The 14668-nt window shown below is 48.7% G+C and overlaps 3 non-coding genes across 3 annotated transcripts; 1 reads left to right on the forward strand and 2 right to left on the reverse strand.

Annotated features, from left to right (window-relative positions):
- Positions 1–996: 996 nt before the first annotated feature.
- On the reverse strand, positions 997–1068 carry TRNAQ-CUG (transfer RNA glutamine (anticodon CUG)). Its single transcript has one exon. It is a non-coding gene; the product is annotated as a tRNA-Gln (tRNA).
- A 10744-nt stretch (positions 1069–11812) lies between these two features.
- TRNAV-AAC (transfer RNA valine (anticodon AAC)) lies at positions 11813–11885 on the reverse strand. Its single transcript has one exon. It is a non-coding gene; the product is annotated as a tRNA-Val (tRNA).
- A 1352-nt stretch (positions 11886–13237) lies between these two features.
- Positions 13238–13311, forward strand: TRNAI-AAU (transfer RNA isoleucine (anticodon AAU)). Its single transcript has one exon. It is a non-coding gene; the product is annotated as a tRNA-Ile (tRNA).
- The last annotated feature ends 1357 nt before the right edge of the window (positions 13312–14668 follow it).

The following is a 14668-nucleotide window of genomic DNA, read 5'->3' on the forward strand; positions in this document are numbered from 1 at the left end:
GCGATTTGTGTGCTCTTGTCTGAGGACAGTTTTCTCTCCGCCTAGATCGACTCATCTAGACCCACAGCTTAGGGGTAAATCCTTTTCTAAATTACCATCTTGACTTTTCTGGGTCCACGACTGTCACCAAATTTCCTCTTGCTCTTCTCACAGGCCATCTTCCCTCTTGTCTCAGTTTGGGGATCTTTTCCAGAGATTTCCAGTTCCAGCAAGGCTTGGGAGATTTCCTTGTGCGTTTCCTTCAGGGATTTCTCCTTCCCCCGCACCCTGCCACCCCCCCCCCCACACACATGAGTTGTGCACCGCAAGCATTAAACTGTAGGTTGGCTAGTGTAGGGGTCAAGGACAGGCCGCACCAAAATGTGCCACTTTGGCTTGCAGATTATTTTGAGCTGAAAACAATCAAGGCCCAGAAAACTTAGGAAGAAACTTTGACACACTCTTCCCCCAACTGCCTAAAAGAACCTGCTCCAGGAAGAGAGCTATCACCATAGATAAGGACGTCATACTATGAACACAGGGTGGTAGACAGGGAGGAACCCAGCAAGACCTGTTTGATCCAAGTTCTCTCTGTGTCCCATTGTTTCTCAGTGGCTCAGCAAACATTGCTTTACCAAACATTTTTTTTTTCTTTTTTATCATCCTGCGAATTACTTCTCTTCCCTTCCAAGTCCCAGACCCCCTACCCCTTTCTCCTTAGCTTGGAATAACATATATACCTCATTTTGGTCTTGGAATCTCATGTCTGTTTGGGTTCCCTGAACCTTTGAAATTAAATTTGATTTTCTCCTTCTAATTTGTTTCATGTGAATTTAATTCTTAGTTCAGCTAAAGAATCTTAAAGAATCTTGGTCCCCAGTGCTGGTGCCTGGACACCGATTCAGTACTTGTGACAGGAATATCAAGAATAAGTTTGGGCACAGCGATTTGCGTGAAAAAAGAGCATGGCTAGCAGAAAGGAGCTGAAAGTCTAAAAGTCACAGGGAAAAACCACAGAGGTCCCACCGAGATTTGAACTCGGATCGCTGGATTCAGAGTCCAGAGTGCTAACCATTACACCATGGGACCCGTCTTGTCGAGTGTGTCCCTCAAGGCTCTGTTGACCTATTTCTCCTTCCTTAAATCCAGTTACTTGAAAAGCGGGAGCATTTTGCTTTTCGTCCTCTAAGATTAAGTGATGGACGGTCACCTGTTGCACACCTTCTACACCAGAGTCTTACTGAACAGCCCTGACCCCAGACGTCAGGAATCCCCCCTCCAGCCCCGAATTCCCTCCCACGCGGTTGGGGAGCTGGGCGCCCGCGCCCCTGTCCCTTCGCTGGAAAGCGGGCGAGGCCGTGGCGGAGCCCGAGCCCTCCCCGAGGAGCAGGCTCCGTGACAGGTGTTTCGGCCGCCCTGTGAGAAGGGGACCACGGTCCCTGTTTCAGGGGTGCGGAAGCCGAGGCAGAGCCCCGGGGTCCTTCGCTTGGTTATCAGGTCTTATTCGCGCTCTGGAAAGGTTTCCCCTGCCCACGGGGGAGCCGCGCGGCGGGCGCGTCCGGAGAAGAGGAGTCGCTGGGCCTGCGCGGCGAGGCTGGACGAGGATCCCGGGGCGCGGGGAGCACGTCGGGGTGCGGCAGCGGACGGGAGGAGGGACAGATCGCAGCCCCCCGTCTTCCTCCTCCTCAGCGCTCAGCTGAGGCTGACATCAGTCACCTACTGCACGTTTAGTGCACAAGGGGCTTCGGGCTCTCGGGCCAGACGGGGAACAGCAGAGAGGAGTGAGGAAGAGCGGGGAGCGGCGGGTCCGAATCTGATCTTAAAGCCCGCGGGATCCGGGGCGCGGCGGGGTCCCGAGTCTGACCTTTTAAAGCCCGCGGGATCCGGGGCGCGGCGGGGTCCCGAGTCTGACCTTTTAAAGCCCGCGGGATCCGGGGCGCGGCGGGGTCCCGAGTCTGACCTTTTAAAGCCCGCGGGATCCAGGGAGCGGCAGGTCCGAATCTGACCTTAAAGCCCGCGGGCCGGGGCGCGGCGGGATCCGGGGGCCGCCCGCCAGCCTCCCCGACCCTTCCCGGGCGCGGAGGCTAAAGCGCGGACAGCGGCAGCTAGCGGTAAGAGCTGGGCGAGCATCCTGCCAAACGCTGCGTCGTCAGCGTCAACACTTTCTACATTTTCATCAGCATCGTCATCAACAACATTTTCTACATTTTACAGAGAAACATTGCCTCGACCTAGGAAATGACAGAGCTGGGGATCCAAGCCGGCTGGTCTGGCTCCTGGGCGAAGGAAGAACGTGAAAGGCTGGCCATCACTTTGTGACAGGGTCTCCCTCCTGCTTCGAGAAGCATTATTGCGCAGGGACGCCTGGGGGGCTCAGTCGCTTAAGTGTCTGCGTTGGGCTCTGGTCATGATTGCAGAGCCTGGGGTCGAGTCCTGCATGGGGTTCTTTGCTCAGTGGGGAGCCCGCTTCTCCGTCCGCCTGCAGCTCCCCCTGCTTGTGCTCTCTTGCTCTCTCTCCCCCTCTGACAAATAGGAAAATAAAATCTTAAGGGGGGGGGGGGAGAAGTGTCCTTGGGAATAAGTATTTCTATGTCTAGGCTTGGAGAATTACTTATGTCTTAATTCTTGTTACAAGTGTCATCAAAATTAATTTTTTTGAACAGAGGGAAAAAACTTAAGATTTAAAAACACCTTTTTACACATTTAACCACAAGCGATCACACCGCAAACCCATGAACTCTACTAACAATGTGTTGAGAGGAACACATTTGTGACCTTCGTGTCAGTTCCTCAAGCCAATCACCTTCCCACGTGTTCTCCCTCACCCCCGGGGGCAGCCAGTCCTCCTCCCCGGGACAGAGCCTGGGAAACTCAGGTCAAAGTGACCAAGCATGCAAGCCAGGCCACTTCCTCAGGATCAATCTTAGTCCAATCCTAGGGTCCGAACCCGCTGCCCCTGAGGGAGGCCAGGTTTTTTAGAAAGGTGAAGAGGGAAGTGAGGCTACCTCAAACACTGCTGTCATCTCGTGGAATAAAAGTGTTAACGATTGCCAAAATTCCTTGAGTGATTTGTTTGCTTAAGTAATAAAATAATTATACACCAGAGACCTATGCTTTACATGTCATAGGCCCATTTAAGAAATGATAGGGGCGCGTGGGGGGCTCAGTTGGTTAAACATCTGCCTTCAGCTCCGGGCATGACGTCAGGGTCCTGGGATGGAGCCCCGTGTTGGGCTGTCCTTGCTCAGGGGGAGTCTGCTTCTCCCTCTCCCTCGGCCCCTCCTCCGGCTTGTGGTCACTCTCTCTCTCAAATAAATAAAAAATCTTAAAAAATTTTTTTCATATGATTAAATTGTGACTTACAGTTTTTAGAGACTTGCTCAAGGGGTTCACAGCAAGTAACAGGTCAACTTGCTAGTAGCCTTTCAAACTGAATGTCAGATGTTCCCTGACTGACCCCCGAGGGGGCTTCCTTATCCACAGCACCATGATCACTCTAGTTATGCACATGTGCTCTCATTCTGTGCCCTCTCCTTCTTCCTGCTCCACACTGGGCTGTGGCCTGAGTTTGAGGTCCACACCCCGATTCAGGACTAAGAGCTGAACACTCAGCTCTTCCAGTGGCCACCCGCCCCCCACATCTCAGCCTCCTACTCCGCACAAAATCTTCCACTCATCTTTTCTATTCATTCTCTTTAAAATAGGAAATATCTGAGTGATTTCTTATAGTCTAAAATTTCTGTAGAAAATGCAAAACAAGGAAAATTGAACTCCCTCCAAACCCACTCCAGTACTTCTCAGAGGTAATCATTTTATTAAAAGGTTGGATTATAGTCTTTCAACTTTGCTCTTGGCCTATGGGACAAATGTTTATCTATACATCTAAAGCTTTATTTCTACATTAATAAAGCCCAATAGACACATTGTTACATGATTTTTAAACATATGTGTGCTGGACACACTTCAAACATCAATACATCAAAGTCTGCCTTATTTTAGTTGTTTGATTCTATGCTGTAGCTTAGTTTATTTAACTAGACCTTATTTGTTGGACATTCCGGTGATTCCTATTTTTCTCTCTCCTAAAGAAGTTTCATATCAACATGCCCATGCTCTGTGCCCCTCGACCTGTCACCTGTTGTCTGCCCTCCCAAGGTTGACCCCTGAGTCCTCACACAGATGCCCAGCTCCTAGGACTTCCTGCTGGACCTCTGGGTCAACCTCTCTGACCCTGACAAGCTCCTGCTGGGTCCTCCTACAGATGGAATCTTTGACCCCTGGGTCCCACGCTTGTTTCTTTTGTGAGAGGCTGGGAAGGCCCGAGGCTGGCATTTTACCTCCTCGGGCTGTAGAAAATTGTGTCTGGCCCATGTACTGAAGTCTGGGGAGGCTGCAGCCACAGAATCCGGTCTACAGGGTTCTTTTCCATAAAAAATCACTAATGAGAGGTGTGGAAAGTTAATTCTGTAAACTTGACCTCAGACAAATTGTGAGAGGGGTTTCCTTTCCCTCCAGACTCTTCCCTTTCTAGTGCTTTACCCTGATAGGCTCCTGTCCAGAGTCTGAGGTTGGTGCTGTAATCACTTTGTCTCCTGGCCTGCTTGGTGGAGCTGGGGAACTCTCCTCTCAGATGTCCTTCTGGGCCCACCTCTCCCGGGGTCCTGATCCCCCCCTCCCCAGTACAGCCCCCACCCCCACTCTGCCTGCCCAGCCTAGCCCTCTGACGAGTTTTCAGCCTGAATGTATTGGCTGGGGTAGGTCAGGAAGAGGGTCCTCTTTGTGTTCAAGGCTGAGAGGGGACAGGCAGATGAGAACTTCAGTTGTTAGAGGTATGAGGTGAGATGAAAGAGCAAGGGAGAAAAGCTCACGTGACCATGACCGTGCATGAGGATGCCATTTCTCACGAAGCTGACATGGATCCTGCTGGACCCCAGGCTTCCAACCTGCCCCTTCCCGGCTCTGGAAAATGGTTGTGAGCCAGCCGTTGTCTGTGCTGGGGAGCAAGTAATCCTGTCCCCATCAAGGTCCTTCTTGCTGGAATAAGAATCGGATTGCCATGAGACAGATTAACAGGAAAAAATCAAATTTAATAGGAGGAATACATACCGACATAGAAATTCCAAAGACAGTCTAACTGAGGCATATATGTCATCCTGAACTAAGAAGGGAGGGGGGTCTGGGACTTCAGGGCAATTCCAGGGCCATCAGAGGCAGAGAAGATGCTCAATAATTAGATGTTTGCCCTGTTGTACAGATGGGTCACTCAGATAAAATGCATCTCTGATAATAACCCTTATTCTGGAATAGACTCCCGATTTAGAATCGTCTATGTAGTTAAGGGAGGAGCAAAAGTTTTTCTTGAGCCCACAGGGTCTCAGTTGCCTTCAGCTCAGGATAATCTTCATGCCAAAGTGGCCCACCTTGGGGTGACCTGCCCTCCGCCCCTAAATCCGATTTATTGAATATGATTACTTTATGTTCGCTCATAGAGCATTTCTTATATAGATTTATTTCTAAAACGAATCTTCATATTACTTCCATTGGATGAAATATAATTAGTTATTTGCACAGAGAATAACTAAAGAGGTAAATACAATAGAAAAAAATCCTTATTATTTTGGAAAAGGTCACTGATTTACAAAATGAGATGTGTGAAATGATTCTCAGTGAAGAAAGTTTTCTGAGCATGTAGTAAAAATGGTAAATCAAATTATCTCTGAATACACTTTAAAATTAGAAAATCAACTACTTGAAATGGTGAGCATAAGGTTTCTTATCTGGATACAATTTTAGGATAACCAAGATCGTCCATTTTTATAATAAACACCATAAGGTCTAATTTCATTAGTGGCTAAATATTTATGCCAAGATAGAGTCCACTAGGATGCCCTTATTCTCTTGAGACTTTCAAAACCAAACAGAGCACAGGTAACTCCTTCTAATAACAATGTCTGTACGGATTGAATGTGACTTTACGAGCAAGGTCATTTAAGAATCATTGGCTAACGACTTGTTCCATTCTAGAGTCCAGCCACACGCCATCTCCCCGTACCCTTTGATGCGGGCAGGGGCAGGGCCAGCCTAAGCCAGGGACCCAGCCGAGCCGGCCAGGTGCCCAGTGGGTTCCATTCAGCCTCTTGTCCCCTCTGAGGCTGTGCTGTCAGTTGCTGTCCGGCCCCCCAGGAGTACCACGGGACCCCCCCATGCGGGGGCGCTGATGGGGCAGGAAAGTGTTCTGATGCCCCTCAGGTAGCGATAAAGGAAAAGTGCGTGGATCCCACATACCCCAAGTCTCAGACCGCCTTATCAGAAAATGCCCACCCTCAGCCTCCCAACCCAACAGAGATCCAAAGGCCCGTTTTTGTTGCGTTGGCTCTTCAGGAGCCCTGGCTCCGGGCCCACAAGCGGCCTCCTCCCCCCTAACATGCCCCAGCACACAGAAACCCCCAGACAGGATGATCTGCGCTGTGCCCCGTAGCCTGGAGCCTCCAGACAGGTTGTCCCAGTTGGAGCCTGGAGACCCAGTCCAATATTCCAATACGTGTTGCAGACAGCTGGCCCCCAGCATCTTGAGCCCCAGGATTCCCGGGGAGGCGATGAGAACCGCTAGAACAGGCTACTGCCCTCAATGGAACAGCAGAGGCCTCAGCTGCCCGCCCTTCACCCTCCAAAACGCCGGCCCCCGGTTTCCACCCAGGGCGGAAGCAGGCATCAGAGTTACCATCCTGCTTGAAATAACCAAAACCTGACAAAGGACAGGAAACAACAATTTTCAAGATAGTAGACCTCAGGCAAAGGAGGATAGCAATCCCCAAATGATAAGTGATCTTGGGGGGAAATGGGGTGAGCACTAGGATTGTCCCCAACGTCCTGCCTCGAGAGAGTTTCTCGGCCCCAGTGCAGGGAAGAGAGACCCGGGCAAAGGCTGACGAACTGCCTGAGCTGATGAGAGGTGGCTGACGTCCAGCCGACCAAGACAGCTGGAGTTGACAGGACAGAGAGCTGTGACGAGAGAAAACTCCAGAAGGAATTCCCCACTGAGGGGCATAATGATCAGCACACGCAGGCGGGGAGGTAACTATACAAGGTTGGGGCCAGACCCCCACGAAGATCAAACGTAACCAGTCAGGAGAAATGATACAAGGTATATGTCTATTGATTGCAAGAATCTAGATTTAACTCCTGTTCGAAAGACAGACAGACAGACAGACAGAAAGAAAGAAAGAAAGAAAAGAAAAAAGGAAGGAAAAAAGAAAGAAAGAAAAGAAAAGAAAGAAGAGAGAAGGGAAAAAAAGCCTGTGTTCTGTGTTTCTTGTTCAAAGAGGTACAGACAGGTGTAGCGAGAAGGATTATCCTGAACTAGCCCTCCACCTGCGGCCAATCTCGGCTGTCAGCGAAATTTTAGTCTCAAAACATGGAAATAACAACCTTTTAAGAATTTCTCTTTTACTTTGTATCTCTTGATGTTTTGAGGAAAAAGGAGGTTGGTTGGGAAACAACTTTGGAAAGACAATTTAAAATCAAACAAGCTTAAAGAAAAAAAAAAGTTGCCTGCCTCTCTTTTCCACTACTTGTTCCCCATTGGGCAGAACTCCGGCTCTTGGGCCCCTGCCCTCAGTCATGCGATGGCAGAGAAGGCACCAAGTTCAAACTCACATGCACCCGGGAACTGAATCGAGTTATGAGTGGATTAAAGGAAACTGATGGAGATGGACTGGGAACTCCGTAGACTGTTGTACATTATTCCCTGCTTTTTATACGTTAAGAAGTGGGTTTTTCAGAAATTCAGCGTCTGTATTTGAAGTGGGGCGGGGGGAAAGAAGGGTTAAAAGGAGTGGCCCGTACGGGGATCGAACCTGCGACCTTGGCATTATTCACCACACTCTAACCAACTGAGCTAACCGTCCTCTGCTTAGAGCAGGTTTTTTTTTGTCTTCCTTTTCCTACTTTTATTTTTCAAGGGCTAAATTCGGAGTAATTGTTGCTGTTTTTTATCTTCGGTAATCTCTTCGTTGCTTTCACACCATATCTCATGTCTTGATACCTCCCACACTATAGAAAATATGTCAAAGAATTTGTGCATTGACAATTTCGATAGACATTGTCCCGCTGTGCTTCAGAAGGCTGAGCCCAGTATGTGTGTCTGTGTTTGTTCAACTCTACTGAGGACAAATAAATGGGATTGTGGCCACATTTCCTACTCCTCCTTCTTTCTGAATTCCCTGCTGCATGCTACAGGTCTGAAGCAAAACTCGACAGTCAGCGAAGATGTAGGGGAATTCACAGGGGGTGCATGTTTAGTTTGGAAATGTCCTCTTCTCTCAGGTAGGTGAGACTTTGGGGGTGCACTTAGTGGTTTGACAAAGAGAATGTGGTAGAAGCAGATGGGACAGGAAGGGGCTAAGTGAGAGCCAGGAAAAGGGGTCCCTAGCGGCTTCCGTTTTCACACCTCAGAAAGAACCTCGTGGGCACAAACATCTGAGGAGAGCGGGCTAACGCAGGCCAGTGTGTCTGGAGATCACGACTGGTGGGGAGAGTAAGAGACGAGACAGAGAGGAGAGAGCATGTCAATGATGCGGGACCCTGTAGTAGAATACATAGTCTAAATCGGGGTACTTTTGTTGGTAAAGGGGGTGCTGACAATAATTAATAGGCATTAACTGATCCACATCAGGTATAAACTAAGGAGTAGGATCACTCTTTAGAGGTGAAGTTAAGGATTATTTAATTGGTTCTAACAGTAATGGGAATCCACGGGAGGATTTTAGGCAGAGAAGTCATATGAACAGATTTGTGGTTTAAAAAGATCGCCCAGTTTCAGTCACTTAGGAGGCATTAGGGAATGGCAAGAACAGGCTACCATCACCAGCAACAAAATTTCTACCCTCGAAGAGGGTGGAAACAGAAATGAATAATAACATGATAAACATGAAAATGATATAATGTATAAAAAGCTGTTACCTGTGATTGAAAGAATGGGGCTGGGGGGGGGACTGTAGTGTTGGGAGTAGGTTGGAATTCTGAACTGAGTTATTGGTGCAGGCTTACTAACGTTGTAGTAATGTTTGATGGGAAGACGGTGCTGAGGTATTACAGGGAGAGAGCACAGCCAGGACCAAAGCCCAAGGTGGGTACTTGTGTGAAATGCTTGAGGAATGGCACAAGGCCCAGAGCATAAGCAAGAAGGAGAACAGAGATGAGATGGGCGGCAGTGGAGGGTCAGAATGTGCCGGACCTTGTAGGAGATCTTAGGAACTCGGCTTTACTTCGAGTAAAATGCAAAGGTATTAAATAATTCTGATTCTAGGAGAGAATATAGTTGCAATGACTTTTTTAAAATGATTTTACTTATTTGAGAGAGAGTGCACACCTTGGGGGGGCAGAGGGAGAAGCAGACTCCCCACAGAGCAGGGACCCCCTAGGCAGGGCTGGATCCCAGGACACCCAGGATCATAACCTGAGCCAAAGGCAGATGCTTAACCGACTGAGCCACCCAGGAGCTCCTGCAATGAGTCTTTAGAGTTGTCTTGGATCGAGGCAAAAGAGTGGGGTTGTTGCATGCACTCAGAGACCTTCTTTTAGATGTAGGCTGCTCCCAGAGAGAGGGTGTAACCTGAGACGCTAGCTTCCTTTGGCTGAGAGCAATGGCTGGGAGGAGCTCAGCTTGCAGCCCTCAGCAAAGGACACTCCAGGCTGTGAGATGAATGAGTGCCTTGCACCGGAAACAGGCGGTTCTAGGCTGAACACCCACCTCATCCAGTCCACTGATGGTGCTACTCAGAGCCACCGCCTTCACATCATGAATTCATGCCATCTGGGAATAACTTCTCTAGGACTCTGGTTGCTCTGGTTGGTCACTTTTCCTGGGTAAATTTAAAAAAAATTTTTTTTATTATGTTATGTTAATCACCATACATTACATCATTAGTTTTAGATGTAGTGTTCCATGATTCATTGTTCGTGCACAACACCCAGTGCTCCATGCAGAACGTGCCCTCCTCAATACCCATCACCAGGCTAACCCATCCTCCCACCCCCCTCCCCTCTAGAACCCTCAGTTTGTTTTTCAGAGTCCATCGTCTCTCATGGTTCGTCCACCCCTCCGATTTCCCCCCCTTCATTCTTCCCCTCCTGCTACCTTCTTCTTCTTCTTTTTTTTTTTCTTAACATATATTGCATTATTTGTTTCAGAGGTACAGATCTGTGATTCAAGTCTTACACACTTCACAGTGCTCACCATAGCACATACCCTCCCCAATGTCTATCACCCAGCCACCCCATCCCTTGGTCTCCTCCAGAGGGGTGCTGTGTTAAGGATTCCACATTGATCTCTCTGACCAATCAGCCAAACCATTAGTCACTGTACATGAGCTCATCTCTGATATCTGATATCTGAATGAAATGGATGCCCAGGTCCACCAGCCAAAGATCTGCCCATTAGGAGGATTGCCCCCTCACTGCTATCTTCCAGAAATATTCCAGGATGGGGTACAGTGCATTTAGCAGTGTGCCCTGCTGGTAGCCTGCTAGAACTGTGTTAGTGAGATTCACTGGAGAACTTACTTAAGACTTGCAACCGAGGCACTTTATTTGTAGGCTTGAAACCCAAAGGACCAGTTTTAGGTCTAAGAGGCAGAACAATAAACAAAGAGCCTGAAGATGTTTCCTAATGTTTTAAATCGATTCATATTCTTACTAAGTCCAGCTCATGCACCAGCAAAACAAACTTTCTTGTTGAGTTGAACGTGAGCCAAACATCTCTCAACGCTGCTTTGAACCCACAGGAATGAATCAGCCAGTTGAAAAGAAAGACCGTTCCTATTCTTGGTTCATTGTTCACATTCTTGAGTAAAATGAGACTAACACACACAACCAAGTCACTATTAAACCTTCCCCCATCTCTTCCCTCACTTGCAAAAATGCAGCAGATAGCCCCACTTATTTAGAGCGTGTGGGCTCCCTCCTCCCGCCGGGAATGGTCCTGGGCGTTGCCAGAGCCCCATGACCTCCGCCCAGCCGCGCTCTGAGTCCAGGGAAATGTCCAGCAAGGGTATCTGCACGTCCGGGTTCTTCGGGAGGACTCCAGTGCACATACATGCAGGGAAACACCCTAACTCCATCCTAAATGCGCTGGGAGAGTCCTGGCCCTAAGTGGAACACGCGTCGATCCCACTGAAGCTGAGTGAGTGAACTTCAGGGGCTTGGAAAGATTGAGGGCCAAGGGGCCTTGGCCTGGAGGGGCGGGTATGGCCGGGGCTGCGTGCCACCCCATCCCGCCACGAAATCGCGCGGCCGGTGGAATCCCTCCCCGCCTCCCCGCAAGGCCGTGGTTGGAGCAGCCTGAGGACCGAGTCCCTGAGATCTGCTTGGGGACCAGACGACGGCAGCGTGGGGGTTGATGTCGCCATGTGAGATGGGTTCGGCAGTGGGCTGGGCCCCACTGAGATCTCCCTGCAGATTCCTGTCCCACGATACTCCTACAATTCTCTCTCTCGTCCCCAGATGACCCTATATCTGAAAATATTGGTCTGACTGTAAATAAATTGCTTGAGACTGGTGAGGTTCACCACCGTGTCTGTGGACGCTCGGTTTCCAAAGGAGATCTTCAATGCGGGTGGGGGGAGGACAGACCTGGGAAGGAGCGAAGACACCCCCCCCAGGAAGGAAACCTCCTGCGAGTTATACCCAGCTGACGTGCTGGAGGTACCAGGTGAGGGGTCCCCACTCCGAGGACCATAAATGGTGCGATTCCAAACATGTCCACCGCAGGGCTCTGGAGAAACTTCAAAAAATAAATAAACAAATAAAAATACTCCATAAGCGAGGGCCCCTCTGTTTCCGCCCGGTTTCGAACCGGGGACCTTTCGCGTGTTAGGCGAACGTGATAACCACTACACTACGGAAACCTGGCCACATGCTGTTTTTCTCTTCTCTGATAGAGAATAGACTTTTCCTGGCTGTCCCAGGTCTGGGAACCCCGAATTGATCCTTCTTCCAAGAAATTTCAAGCTTACTGCGCTTTTCTAGTTATTCAAATCAATAATATTGGAGTCAATGACTCACACCAAGTAAACTCTCCCTGGGGAAGAAGCCCTTACCCACCGCAAGACAGAAATTTTTGGCAGCCTCGGAGTATGGGAGATTTCAGAAAAATTCCTCGATATGGTCGCATTTGGGTTTATCTGACTAGAAAGTTCTATGGTCTCCATCTTCCGGGTGCCAGAGAATGATCCCAGGAAAATAACCGGGAGCCGCTGAACTGAACTCTGGAAAGTGCCCGTTCGGGTGGGGCAGGGCTCGACCCACAGAAGTTGAGGACTGAGGGGGGGATGTGCCCTGGCCCACAGGCAGAGTGAGGACGGAAATGGGGAGGAGACTGTCCGCCTGTCCCTGGCTGGACTCGGTGCTGATGAGTGGAGCCCAGTGTGTCTAAGAGATGTCAGATGGCCTACCTGAGATGCCTTGCGGAGGCTCAGTTTCCCCTATCTGCAATATCCCATATTGTTTTTATAACACCAGGAGGGCCGCGGTCATAAACCGAAAGGCCCACCAGGGCCTCGCCAGTGACCTTTCCAATGGGGACTGGAACCACCTTTCCAAACTTCGGCAGGGCGGAGAGCTCCAAGGAGACCCCCTCCCATACCTGTGAGCATGCAATGGTATCTCAGAGTGATTTTAATTTGCATTTTCCTAATGACTAGCGATGGCTTTCTCATGTGGATGGCCATTGTCCCCGCACGCCCTGTTGAAGAGATTATCCTTTCCCTTACTGATGCCCTGGCACTCGGGTTGAAAACCAATTGGCCATATGTGGGCGGGTGACTTCTCGACTCTCAGTTATGTTCCGTGGATTCGTAGGGCTGTCCTTTTTGCCACGGCTTCAGCCTTGGTTACTGCATCATCATAGAAGGCTTTCAAATCAAAAAGCGTAAATCCTCCCACTTTGGTCCTCTTTTTTTCGAAATTATGTTTCCTTTTCTGGGTCTTTTGCATTTCCATATGGATTTTAAGATTAGCTTTTCAGTCTGGGGGAAAAGGCTTCGCTGAGATTCTGATTAGATCGCAGGATTTGAGAAAGATGAAATTTCCCCGTGAGTGAGGTTCATTTGTGCTTGAAGATGGATTTTTTTCTTTCCATTTTTCTATTCCCAATAAATTAGGTGGACTGAGAAAAGTAGAAAAACGTCTAGTTTTCCACGAAGAACTATTGCAGGAAATAGAGCTTTAAAATTTGGAGCGAAACACCGGGTAGCGGGTTGGCCGGTTAGCTCAGCTGGTTAGAGCGTGGTGCTAATAACGCCAAGGTCGCGGGTTCGAGCCCCGTACCGGCCACGGCGCGTTTTCCCTCACTGTTATCTACAGAGGTTTACTTATACTTTCCTAAGGCTAGCACTTTAAATTCCTGCTAAACGATTGATGCTGTCAGGGTACCCTATTGGATTTTATCTAACTTAAAAAAAATAAAAAGAGATCTCTGGCGTTCCTTCATTATTTAATTGGGGAACCTATTTTGTCCAGGATATATTCATTCTATTATTTTACAATCACCTGTTTTGCCAAAAATCTTTCCCTTTAACTTACCCAACTTCAGCCTTTACAAACATTTTCAGCCTGGAAGTAGACTTTCCAACTTCTAAAATTTCCAAGATTTTCTTCATACTTACTTGCTAGAAAGCATTTCATTTCCCCCATTTTCGTTGTCAGTTACATCTAGAATTTGCGAGAGAGCACTAAGGGATATTGTGGAAACGTGCGCACGTTTCTGGTTGTCCTCACGTTGGCGGGTTCTCCTGGCATTTAGTAACTGAGGTCAGGCGTGCTGAGCATCCTAAAATACGCTGGATAGTCCACACACGTCCTCAGCTGCACTGGACTTCCAAACGTCCTCCTGGACCTCCTTGTAAGTAACAATGTTTTACTTACCTGAGCCTAAACCTGAACTCTCTTTGCGTATAAATGCAAACATTTTACACGGCTTCAGGGTCTACCAAATTCATAAAGTGAGGATCGGTTGACTTTTGTTTGACCCGCTGAGTGGTGCTTGTTTTAGAAAATGGTGTCGGGCGCCTGGGTGGCTCAGTTGGTTAAGCGACTGCCTTCGGTTCAGGTCATGATCCTGGAGTCCCGCATCGGGCTCCCTGCTGGGCGGGGAGTCTGCTTTGCCCTCCAACCCTCCCCCCTCTCATGTGTTCTCTCTCAAATAAATAAATAAAATCTTTAAAAAAAAAAAAAAAAGAAAATGGTGTCATTGAGAGTCGTGGCATCTGGTTTGGGGCTGCCAATGAAACACACCTCTGTCAGGACTGAGTCTGGATCCGGGTACAGCGAGGGCACAGGTCAGGGCCAGGCGGAAAGCAGGCGTTCCACAGACCTTTAATGAATGAACGAATCCTCCCTGACAGAGAATGCTGCCCATGCTTTTATTCTGCCATTTTGGTGAAAAGGGATACCCCCTGGAGTTTAATTATTTACATTTCTTGATGAGTGGGTCAAGTATCTTGTCATTTATATAAAAGACATTTTTATTTCCTTTTCTGTGAACTGTGTGTTGATATTCATTTTATAGGGTTATTAGATTGGAAACAACTGAGCGGAGATGGACACATTTTTCATCAGAAGACTGAGTTAAGAGAGGTGACACTAAAAAAAAAAAAAAGAAGATAGTAGGAAGGGAAAACTGAAGGGGGGG

This window comes from Leptonychotes weddellii, chromosome 8 (assembly GCF_054177405.1).
Source record: "Leptonychotes weddellii isolate Sample4059 chromosome 8, ASM5417740v2, whole genome shotgun sequence".
NCBI classification, from domain to species: Eukaryota; Metazoa; Chordata; class Mammalia; order Carnivora; family Phocidae; genus Leptonychotes; species Leptonychotes weddellii.